Source organism: Nannospalax galili, unplaced genomic scaffold, assembly GCF_000622305.1.
Source record: "Nannospalax galili isolate Female #2095 unplaced genomic scaffold, S.galili_v1.0 scaffold461, whole genome shotgun sequence".
In the NCBI taxonomy this organism is placed as follows: Eukaryota; Metazoa; Chordata; class Mammalia; order Rodentia; family Spalacidae; genus Nannospalax; species Nannospalax galili.
Window position 1 is genome coordinate 5,846,693 of NW_008349975.1, and position 13,129 is coordinate 5,859,821.

The following is a 13,129-nucleotide window of genomic DNA, read 5'->3' on the forward strand; positions in this document are numbered from 1 at the left end:
GGCTTGGATACTTTCTATGATATATATTTGAGCATTTTTTCCAGTTATGATATTGCTTCTGAATAATTCCATAAGGAAATGTTTATTTATATTTGGTTCTTTCCCCTGAAACAATTCCATGTTACATTCAAATAATTTATTTTTTGAGTATTATACCAATTATTCTTCCAACCCTGAGTTATATGTGGCACACAGAGTATTTTTAAAAATATTGTTAGCGATGTTATATTCTTCATAGTAAAATAAGATATATGATACTTTAATCTATAACTTTATATTTCCTCTCAATAGCAATTTCTTTTTTGTGACCCTCTAGTATAGACAAGAGTATACATTAATCTATCTCCACAAGATGGTCCAGAGAACCCAAAAAACAATACAGGATATTTCCGTTGCTCTTGGTGGCCCTCTATAACTTAATGGCAAGACCTTATGCTGAAAATGCCACACAATTTGGCATTTGGTCAGGTAATGGAGAAATCAAGTTACTGACCTAGAAGCCTTTTTCCTGCTTTGCAGCTCTTATAATTCTGTTATGCAGGCTGCTGGGGTAAAAAATTTATCAGCTATGAACTCTGTGAGATACACTAATGATCTGAAAAATAATGTCATTGGTGCAATAGTGGCATGTTTGTTATGGGAATAAACGACATTTAAGGACCACTCCAGAGCAGGGAACTCATGTCTGCAACTCTAAACAAGAGCCTGTGGCTGGGTATGTCATAGCCCTTAGGGGAGAACCTACTTCTATTATTTTGCTAAATGAACATAGTATCAAACTTCTTTCTAAATATTTATTTTAATATCTATTAGTGTAGTTCCCAGCCCACATCAAAACAGCTTGCTTTTTCAGTGGACGATGGTTAATATAGAGACTCATGTCTGTGAAAATGCATAGAATAAATGAATCTGCAGTGCTGGGACTTAAATTGAACACTCACTACCACCATAGGCTCAGGGCACATTATAGTAGAAATGGCAGAAATTTTAAAGAGGCAAAGGTTGGCAAGGAGTCCTGGAAAACAATGCCTTCTAAATATGACAGATCTGCTGCACCTCTGAACTCACTGCAGCTGTGGTTACTTGCGCAAGATTGCATTCTGTATTTCCTCCTGGAAGGGAAAGGGCTCAAGAGTCCCCACCACTCGCTGAAGGACTACCAACAGTTACTGGTTGCTGAAGGAAAAGTGTCAATTTTTTCAGAGGTATAACCACTTATAAGGAGGTGTTCGTGCGCCATTAAATAACTTCTCACTCATGCTTTTATAGGAAACCTTCATCAAACTCAGTGAGCCACACACAGAATGACATGAAAGTGGGAATGGAACATTTGGGGAAGAAGGAGGGTTTCAGCAGAAGAAGAAAGAGGAAAGAGACAGGGTGACAGGGATAAAATTCATTTTATACATATATAAAACTTTCAGATAATAAGAAAGATGTGCAAATATGTTCTCCAGTGCAATGAGTTGCCCTTTAATTATCTTGATGCTTTCCTTTGATGTAAAGATATTTGTAATTTTAATGAAACCCAGTTCATTATGCTGGTCATTGGTATTGTGCTTTTGATGTCAAAAGGTTTCATAAAACCATTTCCAAATCCACATATGATATATATTTTTTCTAATTTATTTAAATTTGTCATATTTAAAATAATCTTTTCATCCTTCATTTCTTGCCAGGTTGCTATTAAAATAGTCTTGATCTGGTATTTATGTCTATACTAGTCTTCCCATGATTATTTTTATTTGTGTATTTTAATCAAAAACCTAATACTATGTGCCATTAATTATTTAGTCATTGGTTAATGATCAACTAGCAATTAGGATTGTGTCAGGTTCTGGGGTTGCTAAAGAGAAAGAAACAAGTTCCTACCTTCATGAATTCCAAAATCCTGAAGGGAAAAATTTAAAATTTAATAACCAGAGCTTGATCTCATATTAGAATTAGGTTCAAAATATCACTGGTGTATAGAAATGAAAACTACCTGGCACAATATGATAAAATAAATTTAGTTTTGAAGATTAGACAGGGCGTTAAGTATCTGTACACATTTCTAGAAATAATCTCACAATGATCTAATCAAAGATTTATCAAACAGATCATGGTTTACATTTCTCTTGGATCACAGCAGTTAATTTTTAATTTCAATTATATTGCTGTACTTTATGTTTCCCTTTATGTCAGAATGAATCCTCATTTCATGAAACATCCCAGGGCTTGTCCTCAGTCTCTTTGATGAATGATCTCTGGAGACCCAACATTTGCTGCCACAGCATTGGGGTATATTATGCTCAATAATGACATAAAACGACAAATGTGAAATTTTAAACTGTATCACATCGCTTAAAGCTTGTTTAAAAATTCTTATCAAAATCTGTACTGTTAAGACAGCTGTTCTCTACTTTTGTTTTACCAATCCTAGCAAGTAGTTTATTTGCAATAAAGAAACTGAAGGGCCATCAAAGTTGTGTGGAGCCATCTGCTTCTGAAATTACTTTCATACAGAGGTTTAATCTTCAGTAATTTTCAACTACTTATGATCATACAAATGCATTGTATTTTTAAATTTTCAGTTAATGATGAACATCTAATTCTTCTCTGTCATCTTATAGCAACTGTATTTGCACAGTTTTTTTAAAAATGACAAATACGTGGTAATAACCCAGGACTTGCACTTAATAATGAATCATATCACAGGTCTGTGTCTGTCTAAGCAAGCACCAGCAACCCTATATGCTTGCTGAGAAGCATATGGGGAAATGTGGCATACGAACCAGTTTTTAAAAACTCAACTTAAAATTTTAATGTGTTAAGAGCAGGTGGGAATTTTATAAATAATGGGGCAAACTGGATTTCATTAATATCCCTATTGCAATTGAGCTGTTTTCATTCCTTAATTTTCCTCAGCCACTTGAACTGTAGACTATCCCATCAACAACTTTTTATTTATCTATGTATTCCTATAGGCATTTTGACCTGTTTTCTATCACATAAGTAATTCATATGGAAAGTTGAATATATGTGAGTTTTAGGATATTTAAGCAAACTTTAATTCTAATAGGAAAATTTTCCTTTAAGATACAATTCCTTCCCAAAACAATGTTTACCTTTATTTGCATCCATAAGTTAATTTTTGGTACAATTTATAATCAGTCTGTTAGATTAAATTATAAACCATAGTAATCTGGCCTGTTTCCAAGGTTGTAAGTGCTGCTGCCTTTTCAGATTACCTCTGAAGCTTTGACCCAGTTTGATGTGCTCTGACCTAAACAAGGACCACACCTGGTTCACTAACAGACTGACTTTAGTCTTTAGACTCTGTCTAAAGAGAGCACTATGAGATATTGAAATATTGACTATTCTTTAGGTATTTATATAATCCAGAAAGAAATCAACAATATGTAAATAAATATCCTTTCTAAACTGATGAAATATGTTTTGAAGTACTGGTGAGATTCATATTAATTATAACATGCTAACCTTATTACGATGCTTTTGCATATATTAAATATGTCACAGTAAGTCCTATGGGAAGGCTTTAAATTTAAAATTGTATGAATAACAATTGACTCTCAATTTATTTAGAGAATATTGATTAATAAAGATGTTTCAGGCAGTTGGAATGTGATTATGACAAAATCGAATGTTCCCTCTACTTCAAATTGATTTGATTTTACTTTAGAGCAGAAGACAGTTAATAAACAAACAACAAATAAATATACAAGTATAATTTATGGAAATTACCATGAAAGAAAGAAATTAATCAAGATCCAAATAAAAGTAGGGTCCTTAGGTGTAGGTTAGAAAGTCTCAGGATAGATAATTATGAGTTTAGATCTAAATAAGCTCTCCCTTCATATGGGATGACAGTGATTTAGAACATAGAGAAAATTGTCCCCACTCAGAAGCACAGTAATGTAACATGTGAATTTAGTCAACCTTTCTGATTAGGGATGAAAGAACTATTATTTCTTATGAGATATTCGAGGCTCACCTAACAGTATCTTAACAACATGTAAAGAAGCTTTGTGATATAATTTTGTGTTACAAAATAAAGTTCATTATATTTATTGTGCTAATTCTGTATATTTCTCTAAATAATTTTCCATATGAAATTAACAAATTTTCCACACATTTGAAACCTAAGAAAAGTTTGAGAATCCCTAGTATAAAATAATATAGTTCAACTACTATGGTAAACATTTAGAAATCTCACATCATATTGAGAAATGTGTTATTTTATTTTTTAGTTTTCTTCATTATTTAGAATAATATCACATAGAAAATATTGAATATAACATCATTTGACATTTAATTATATAATCAATATATATAGAGATAGATGATAGGTAGGTAGATAGATAGATAGATAGATAGATAGATAGATGATAGATAAACTGTATTGATAGATACTGAACAGGTATTGTTGATATACAAACTCTGCTTTGACTCCATCACTTATGGACTTAAGTATCAAATGTAATGATTAGGGGCTGTGACATTCTTGATCATCAGGATGATGATCAACTAAGAGTGAAACTTTTAGGCCCCTCAAATAAGGATATTTCCTGGAAAGGTGAATTGAGGAGGCCAGATTCTCTCTTTTACCATATAACACCTTCTGGCAGTGGCCCCAAAAAGAGTAGGTCTGAGGAAAAGCTTCTGCTTTTTATCTGTCTGCTTTATCTTCCTGCTGGTGAGCTCATCTACTCTGTTGCTACCAGTGCTGTTGTCTTCCTTTTGTCACCAAAACCAAGCTTCTTTGATTTTTCCAATGTGGACTAAGACTCAGCTCTCCAGGAACCCTATAGGCCTTTATTACAAGACAGATTTCTCAGGCATCAAAGTTTATGAAAGGAGAAACTACCACATTCACAGCCTCTCTTGTGTGCAGACAAGCATTGTTAGATTCCCCAGCCAAAATCTTGTAAAGCCAATCTAATTAATGCTCTTTTGAATAAATATGCATTCTAATAGTTCTGTTCCACTAAAGAATCCTGGCTAACATAGGGCTTTGCATATTATAATGTAAGTTCAACCATTTAATCTATTAGAATGCTTCTCAGTCTGGGAATATAGCTAAGGGACAGAGAACTTGAATACTATACCCAAGGTCCTGGGTTTGCATCCCACCACTGCACTGTTTTTTATCTGAAAGTAATTATATAAAAGATGAATCATGGAAGTATATTCATTGTGTTTTTATTTTTAAATTATATTTAAATTTTATTTATGGTATAATCAATATATCCTTTGTTTACAATTAATTCAATGACCTTAGTAGTAATGTATAAAAGGAAAAAACATTGTACAGACAAGCTTAATGAAAAAAATTTAATACACTAAGAAATATAAAGATAGTCCATATTCATGAATTAGAAGATATTTGTAAGTAATTAAGCCTACTCAAACCAATCTATAATTTTAATGTAAAAATCCTAACAGAATATTTTATAGAAATAGAGAATTGCAAAACTGTAAATAGCTAGACCACCCTTAAGAAAAAAGAAGGTAGAGACATCACATTCCTAATTCTAAAATATGCTGTTATAATACCTGAGCATGTCCATTTTATGTAAATTTAACTGGTCAATCATCTGGTCATAGGACCACCCCTAGGAAGGCTAGTAATGTAGATAGATGGGAGGAATACCTAGTGCACTAATGAGACAGTGACTTTTTCCTGCCTCTAATATTGCCTACTGGGCCAGAACTTCCTAGCTACAGCCAGGTAGCCTGAGTGGCCTGCTTCCCTGAATTTTTCAGGGAAGCATAATTTCCCTTTTTCTTCTTCATTCCTTTCTTACTAAACAGGCTTTCTTTAAGGCTTTGGGCTGCCCCTAGTGTCTTGTATTTCTTAACTTTCTCTAAAGCTTCCTTCTCCCAGTGTGCCACGTGTCTGACCTCCCACGCAGACTCTAAACCTGCCTGGCCTCATGTCTTCCTTTCTTCCTACCATTCACCTCCACAAGGCAGCTGCCAAGATTACCAGCTCACCTGCCCTGAGGATTTCTTTTTCTTTAAAATTCTAATGAAATTGTAAAAGCTTAACTCAACTGATTCAGAACTTTTTGAATCTGGGTAGTCTTTCCCAGTGATCCCGAACTCCATAACACTGTAAAGCTATGATAATTAAGAAAGCTTGAAAGAAAAATACCTTGAACAAACTAATGTCAGACATTGAAATAGTTTTTTTTTATATTTTTATTAAATATTTAATACAAAAATGAGTTAACAATAAAGTAGTAAATACTTCAGTGTTGAATTATTCCTTCACGTCAACTGAGACAGGTTCCCTGACTCATGGATTGCTTAGGCTTAGACTTTCTCCTGATCGTGTGCGCCCAAAGGAGAAGAAAGGCCTGACAGGGAAACTGAAGGAGCCAGCGGGGTATCTCCATATGAGGGAATTCTTGGCTACATTCAAGAAACTCACACTTCCATCATCACAATCAAGAAACACACCAACCCGGCCTACTGGTATCTCTACATAATGAAGAAATGATGGTGAAGTGGTCAGGAGGCTGCAATCATCACCCTCCTTCACAAATAGAAGAAGAAACACATCCTCTAAACCAGTTAGTGGGCCAAATTTCCTTAGCCAAGAATCTTTGCACACCCCTACAGCCCAGTCCCAGGACTCATTTACACCCAGCTCCCAGTAATATGTCCCGGAGGTGAAGCTCTGGGCTCCCCAGCTAGCATAATAACAGGATCCATCAAAATTCACAGATGTGTCCTGAGGTGGTTGTCGAAAGTAGAATCTTCTCACATCAGTAAATAGGCCCTTCTTGGCATGGATCATGATTACATTTTCAAAGGTAACCCCTGCTCGGAAGTGGTTGGCTCTGTTGATCAGTCCAGTGATGGGCTGGGCACTAAGTGCCGGTTTCACCAGCTGGGGAATGCACAGCTGTGCTGACTCACCTCTTGTCAATATCTCTCCGGAATCCTGCAGCAGCTCCAGGTGTGTTCCTTGGCACATGGCCATCAGTTCCTTATGTACGCCTCTGAGTTGATTCCCCTTTTGAACCATCATGTCTTCGCTTTTCTTTAGATTCTTTAAAATGCGTTTACCTTCGTTTTTCAGGCTCTTTACATGTTGCTTTTCTTCCTCATCGAGGACTGGGTGCATTTTCCTGTACTCACTTTTGACCATCTTTTCCCGTACAGTCACGTAGCCCATCCACGAGGCAATTATTCTGTTCACTTCATTTAGATTCCTCTGATTTTCTTGGACCTTGTCCCATATGTTTCTCATTTGCTTTAGAAGTTTCTTCCTCTGCTCCTCAACAGCTGCTTCAATGGGACGGTGTCTGTGACCTTCATGCTCCTCAGAGTTGGAGCAGGACTGGCAGAGCAGGATACTGTCCTCTTGACAGAAGATCCTCTTTGTCTCCTTGTGGGCTACACACAGGTTCTCCTCAGAGCTCAGGTACTTCTGCAGTCTGGCTTCTCTGGCAATGGACAGCAGCTTCTTCAGAAGAACGTTGGCTCTGAGGTCCTTCGGGTTGGACCGTTCCTTGCACACAGGACAATGGGCAGGAGGTTGAATGTCTTCCCAGGAACTGTAGAGACAGTGCCGACAGAAGCTGTGTCCGCAGCTTATGGTGACTGGGTCTGTAAGGTACTTCATGCAGATGAAGCAGCTGAGTTTTTTATGGAAGGCTTGTGAGACCTCTGATTCCATTTTTTCTGATGAAGGTTTGTGTCTCTGGCTTCACCAACTTTTTCTGGGGAAGTAATAATACTAGTTATCCGCAGGATAAGGTCTTCAAGGTGTGGGTTCGGCAATCTTCTGAACCAGAAAGTTTGGAATGACACTCTGGTCTGGAGCAGAGTCAACCTGGAACTTGTCCTTATATTGTATCTGAAGACCACACCCATTTCCTCCAATGATTGAGTTTTTAAGGCTTCCAGTAGGTGGATCTGTCCAGACTCACAATTATCTGGGTGTGGCAGCTCACACCTTTAATCTCTTAATCTTTTCAGTTGGGAAGCTGAAGCAGGAGGATTTTGAATTCAATTCCAGCCTGAGTTATACAATGAGACCTTGTCTCAGAAAACAAGACTCACTGACTTTAAAACAAATTTACTGTATCTAAATGTTTTTGGGTGTGCTCTTTTGTTTTTGCTTTTAATGTTAAAAAGATATCACCAATCTATGATTTTAGCAACTATCTTAACATTTATATAATGTTTTGTAATAAGGGAAGATTCTTTTTTATTGAATTTTTTGTGCCTTTCATACAGAACAGCTCAAACTGTCTTAATCATCAGTCTTAATCATCTTAACCCCTGTCCCCACTGCCATTTTTCCATCCCATATACACTGTTGTCCCTGTTAAGGCCCACTGTGTTGTCAGTGTCCCTACCCAGTGCCCAGTGCAAGTGTGTCCACTAAGTCTAGTCAGCCTATCAAGAGTCCCTTGTTTTAGGAAGATCAGCTCTTCTTCATCTAGCAGCAATCAGTTGCCAATCCTTTAGATAAGATTGGGGTCTGCTGTTCATTTTCCCAGTTCTATGCCTGGTTACCTTCTGCCTGAGTTTGCACCGGATTGTGTATGCTCATACCATGGCCTTATAATCAGATGAGCAGGTTCCTAGGAGCTTGTAGGACTCTGTTTCCATATGGTCATGTACCTCCTTCCTGGCTCCTACAGTCTTTCCCCCCTCTCTTCTACAATGGTCTCTAAGCCTTGGGTGGGTGAAGTTTAATAAAGGGATCCTGTCCAAGGACCATCCATCAGCAGACTCTTAATCTTTGGCTATTCATGGCCTTTTGTGTTCCTGGCCCTCCACTGCATGAGGAAGCTTCATTATTGAGAATTGAGAGATTCATGGGTGTCTTCTTCATTATCCCTGTTCTATGTTCTATGAGGCTTAGGTGTAAAGGTTGCATTGTAGATGTGTCACTTACACCTGGGAAATTCATAAACGACATCTGTGTGTGAACAGTTGTGGTACTTGGTAATAGTCTCTGACTGGTACAAAAATGAGCTTCTTTGATGAGTGTTGACTGGGATATTTGTCTATAAATATAAGGATACATATTTTGTACACAGCAAGATATTAGTCTAGCGATGTGACAGTCTTGGAGTTTTTTCTAAGATCTATGGCCACTCCAGCCACGTGTATTAGTTTATGTTTATGTTACCATACTTAAGTTTCCTCCCTTTGAGTGGGCATTTAGTAAAATTAGGTAGCTGTTGATTGCTCCCAAGATAAGAGTGCCACTACTGCATCAATGACATAGGCTGTGCTGGCTGTTGATTTGGTTATTTCATCTTGAAGCAGGTATTGGATCATCCACTTATGCTTTTCCTTGGCACCTTCATAGTGCTCTCCAAAACTATGAAAGCTAGCCTTCAGGGATAGTGGTTTCAGGTCAGTTGCAGGTCTATTGTGCAAAATACTGTGTCCAAAGTATGTTCTGTCTCTCAGTAATACTGTCTTACCTTCGAGCTTTAGAAGGCCATCAAGGACTGTGGCAATAGTCTGAGTAATTTTGGGAGTCTCTTGGACCACCCTGGTCAACAACCCAAAGGAAGGTATCTCCTGTCTGTCACTGTTTCTTGTTTTATAGCCTTTAGCTATACACATGGACTCATGTAGCGATAATAAATGTATAATGTATGATGCAGAAAAAGCATTTGAAAAATTTAAAAATCCTTTTTCAATTAAGTCTCTTAGAAGGTAAGGTATGTGAGGAATACTTCTCAATACAACAAAAACCATCAAAGTCAAATCCCCACTCAACATCATAGTCAATTAAAAAAAAATGAAAAATTTTCCTCAAACACTTTGTTCAATACTAGGATGCTCAATCTGTTCATCATAGGCTGGAAGTGCAATGAAGATAAATTAATCAAGACAGACAAAAGTTATTCAAATCATAAAGAAAGGTACAAAATTATTTCTATTGGCAATAATATTATCTATGTTGAAACCCCTAAGTATTCGTTAAAAATCTTATTAGCAGGCAAGATATGGTGGTACATACCTTTAATCCCAGTAGATAGGTGAATCTCTTTGAGATTGAGGACAGCCTTGTCTATATACCAAATCCCAGGCCCAATGGAGCCACAGGGAGACCCCACTTCAAAAAAATAAATAAATAAAAAATAAAAAAGAACTTGTCTGCTATAACAAAGGAATTTAGTAAAATTGCAGAATATTGTATCAAATTTCAAACATCATGATATTTTTACACAAAAATTGGTATAGTACAAAATAAATCAAGAATGAATAATATCCTTTTCACAACCAAAGAAAGAATAAAATAACAGCAACAAATTAATCAAGAAGGTGAATTATTTATGCTCTGCCAACTACATAAAAATTGAAGAAGACACAAATAAATGGAAAATCATTCCATGTTACTGTTTGAAAATATTTCATTTGCTAAAATACCCATATTATGAGAGCTAGTCTTCAGGGAGAAGGCTTTCAGGTCAGTTCCTGTTCCAATGCTCCAAGTCCTGGGTCTGAAGTATGTCAGGTATTCAGTAGTCAGGGTCTCACCTTCAAGTTCTAAGAGATAATCAAGAACTCTGGCAATAGCCTGTGTTATTTTGGCAGTCTCTTGGACTGCTCTATCGAGCCACTTGAAGGGAGATCTCTTCTGTCTAGCACTGTGCTCCTTGTCATACAGCCCCAGGTATACACTTGCACTGATGTTCAGGTACAGTATATTTATTTCTCAGGGGGCTTCTGAGCCAACACATTTCCTTCTGATTTCCAATTCATCTCGCCTCTCTCCATCCTCTCTCCTTCCTCCCCAGTCCAAGTGCCCCCATTATACCTACCCTAAACACATAACACCTGCCTCCCATCATGCCTCCTCTCCTGAGTTCCCTCCTTCCCCAGTGGTCATGGTCCCCTGCCTGTCCTCACTCCTCCCTTCTCAGCCAAACACTCCCACTTTCCCCACCTCCCTGCTGTTAACATCTGTTCCCTACTATCCCCCTCTTTCTTTCATGCTCTTTCTTCTTCCTGACCTCCATGTTTCCTTTCCATTTTTCTGGCTCCTTCTGTTACATCAGAATATACACTCATATATTGGTGCTACAATCTACAAATGAGGGAGAGTGAGAAGATGCAGTTGCTTGATTTTCTGAGTCTCTGTTACTTCACTTAATATAACAGTTCTATCCATTAGCCTGCAAATTTCATAATTTCATCTTTTACTGCTGAGTAGCACTCCATTATGTAAATGTATCACAGTTTCATTATCCATTTGTCAGTTTAGGGACATTTACATTTCGTTTCTTAGCTATTGTAAAAAGAGAAGCAACAAACATGGATGTACAGTTATCTCTACAGTATAATGAGTCCTTTGGGTGTATGGCAAGGAGTAGTGTAACTGGGTAATATGGTAGATTCCTTTTTAGTTTTTAAAGAGTTCTCCACATTGCTTTCCATAGGGGTTGCATGAGTTTACATTCCCACCAGCAGTAAATGAGTGGTCCCCTTTCTTCACATCCTTGCCAGTAGTTGGTGTCTTTTGTTCTCTTGATCTTAGCCAGTCTGACCGGGGTAAGATGGAATCTTAAAGTGATTTTTATCTACATTTCTCTAATTACCAAAGATGTTGAGCGCTTAATAAGGTGTTCCTTAATTATTTTTGTTTCTTCATTTGAGAACTCTGAATTCAGATCCATAGTCCATCTTTTTTATTGGGTCATTCATTTCCTTATTTCTTTCTTTCTTTTTTTTGAGTTCTTTGTGTATTCTGGATATTAATCGTCTATCAGATATGTATCAGGTGAATATTTTTATCGCACTCAATGGGTTTCCTCTTCTCTTCCTTGGTTATTTCTTTTGCTGTACACAAGCTATATAGCTAAATGAAGTCCTGCCTGTTGATTTTTGACCTTAATGCTTGAGCAACTGGGGTCTTACCTTTTCTACATCTATAGTTTTATATGATACTATGAAAGATTCTAAGGGAGAAAATTAATTAATGGACCAACCCTGCCCTAAAGTCTAATAACCATAATGGCTGGAAACAGCAAACTACCTCTATTGGTGCAGTAGTGGCACTGTTATCTGGGAAATGATCAACATTTATGTAATTGGAGTTAAAGAACTCTCACTGGGAGTGAACTCATGTGTCACACTGTAATTATACCCAAATATACATGGCTGGAGAGGTCATAGATCCTAGAGAAAATCCTATCTCTGTCATATATCTAAACAGATGAAATTTATTGCCATATGTACATATCTATAGACAAGTATACCATACAGCACTCATCACAGAAGATTCTTTTTGTAACAGATGGAGACTACTGCAGAGTTCCACAGCTAGTCACACAGAGAGAATATATGTCTAAGAGATGTCTGGCCCTAGGTGAGATATCTACAATGGATCCTCTACAACTAAGGCTCATGGAACATAATGGAACAGGGGGTGGAGGGGACACTAGTGCATCCCTCACTTCTCACCAGTGAAGCTTCCATATACAACAGAATGTGATGCACACAGAAGATCACAACTGGTCAACTTGCGGAGAGTAAGAGGTTTCAGAGTGTGTATCCCTGGATAGACTCCCTCAATGGCTCAGGGACCATGGTGCAAGAGGGGGGCAGAAAGATTGTAAGAGCCAGGGTTGGTCCATGAATATAGGGAAGCAGAGGCTTTCAGGCACCTGGAAACTTGTTCATGTGAAATTGTGGCAATGGTGACCTCGACCACAAGAACCCATCAGACAAGGGCCCAGAGTGGAGCTAACAAAGTTGTTGGCAGGCTGACCCTAGTGTGAGAGCTGTGGGCTACTGATTACTGCTGGGAGGAAAAGTATATCTTCCTGAATATCTCTAGAGGGCTGACTAGACTCTAGTGATTACTTGCACCGAAGGACATCTGGGTGCAAATGCTTGACTGGGTAGGACTTAACATGTATGGCGTAATGCATAAGCCTTGGTGAGGGAGGGTATGTGGGGACATGGGTGGGGAGAGGGCCTACATTTGGTTAAGAACTGTTGTGTGAAATGTATAAAAGGTCAATAAAAATATTAAAAACTATATCCATATCATGCATTTGATATAATTTTTGTCTAGGTCCAAGAAATATTTTCCTTTAACTTTTTATATATAAAATTTTTGTTTATTCTTTGAGAGTTT

General features: G+C 37.4%; 1 pseudogene; it reads right to left on the minus strand.

The window, feature by feature from the left end:
* Positions 1-6,301: 6,301 nt before the first annotated feature.
* LOC103745256 lies at positions 6,302-7,690 on the minus strand (annotated as a pseudogene).
* Between the last annotated feature and the right edge of the window lie 5,439 nt (positions 7,691-13,129).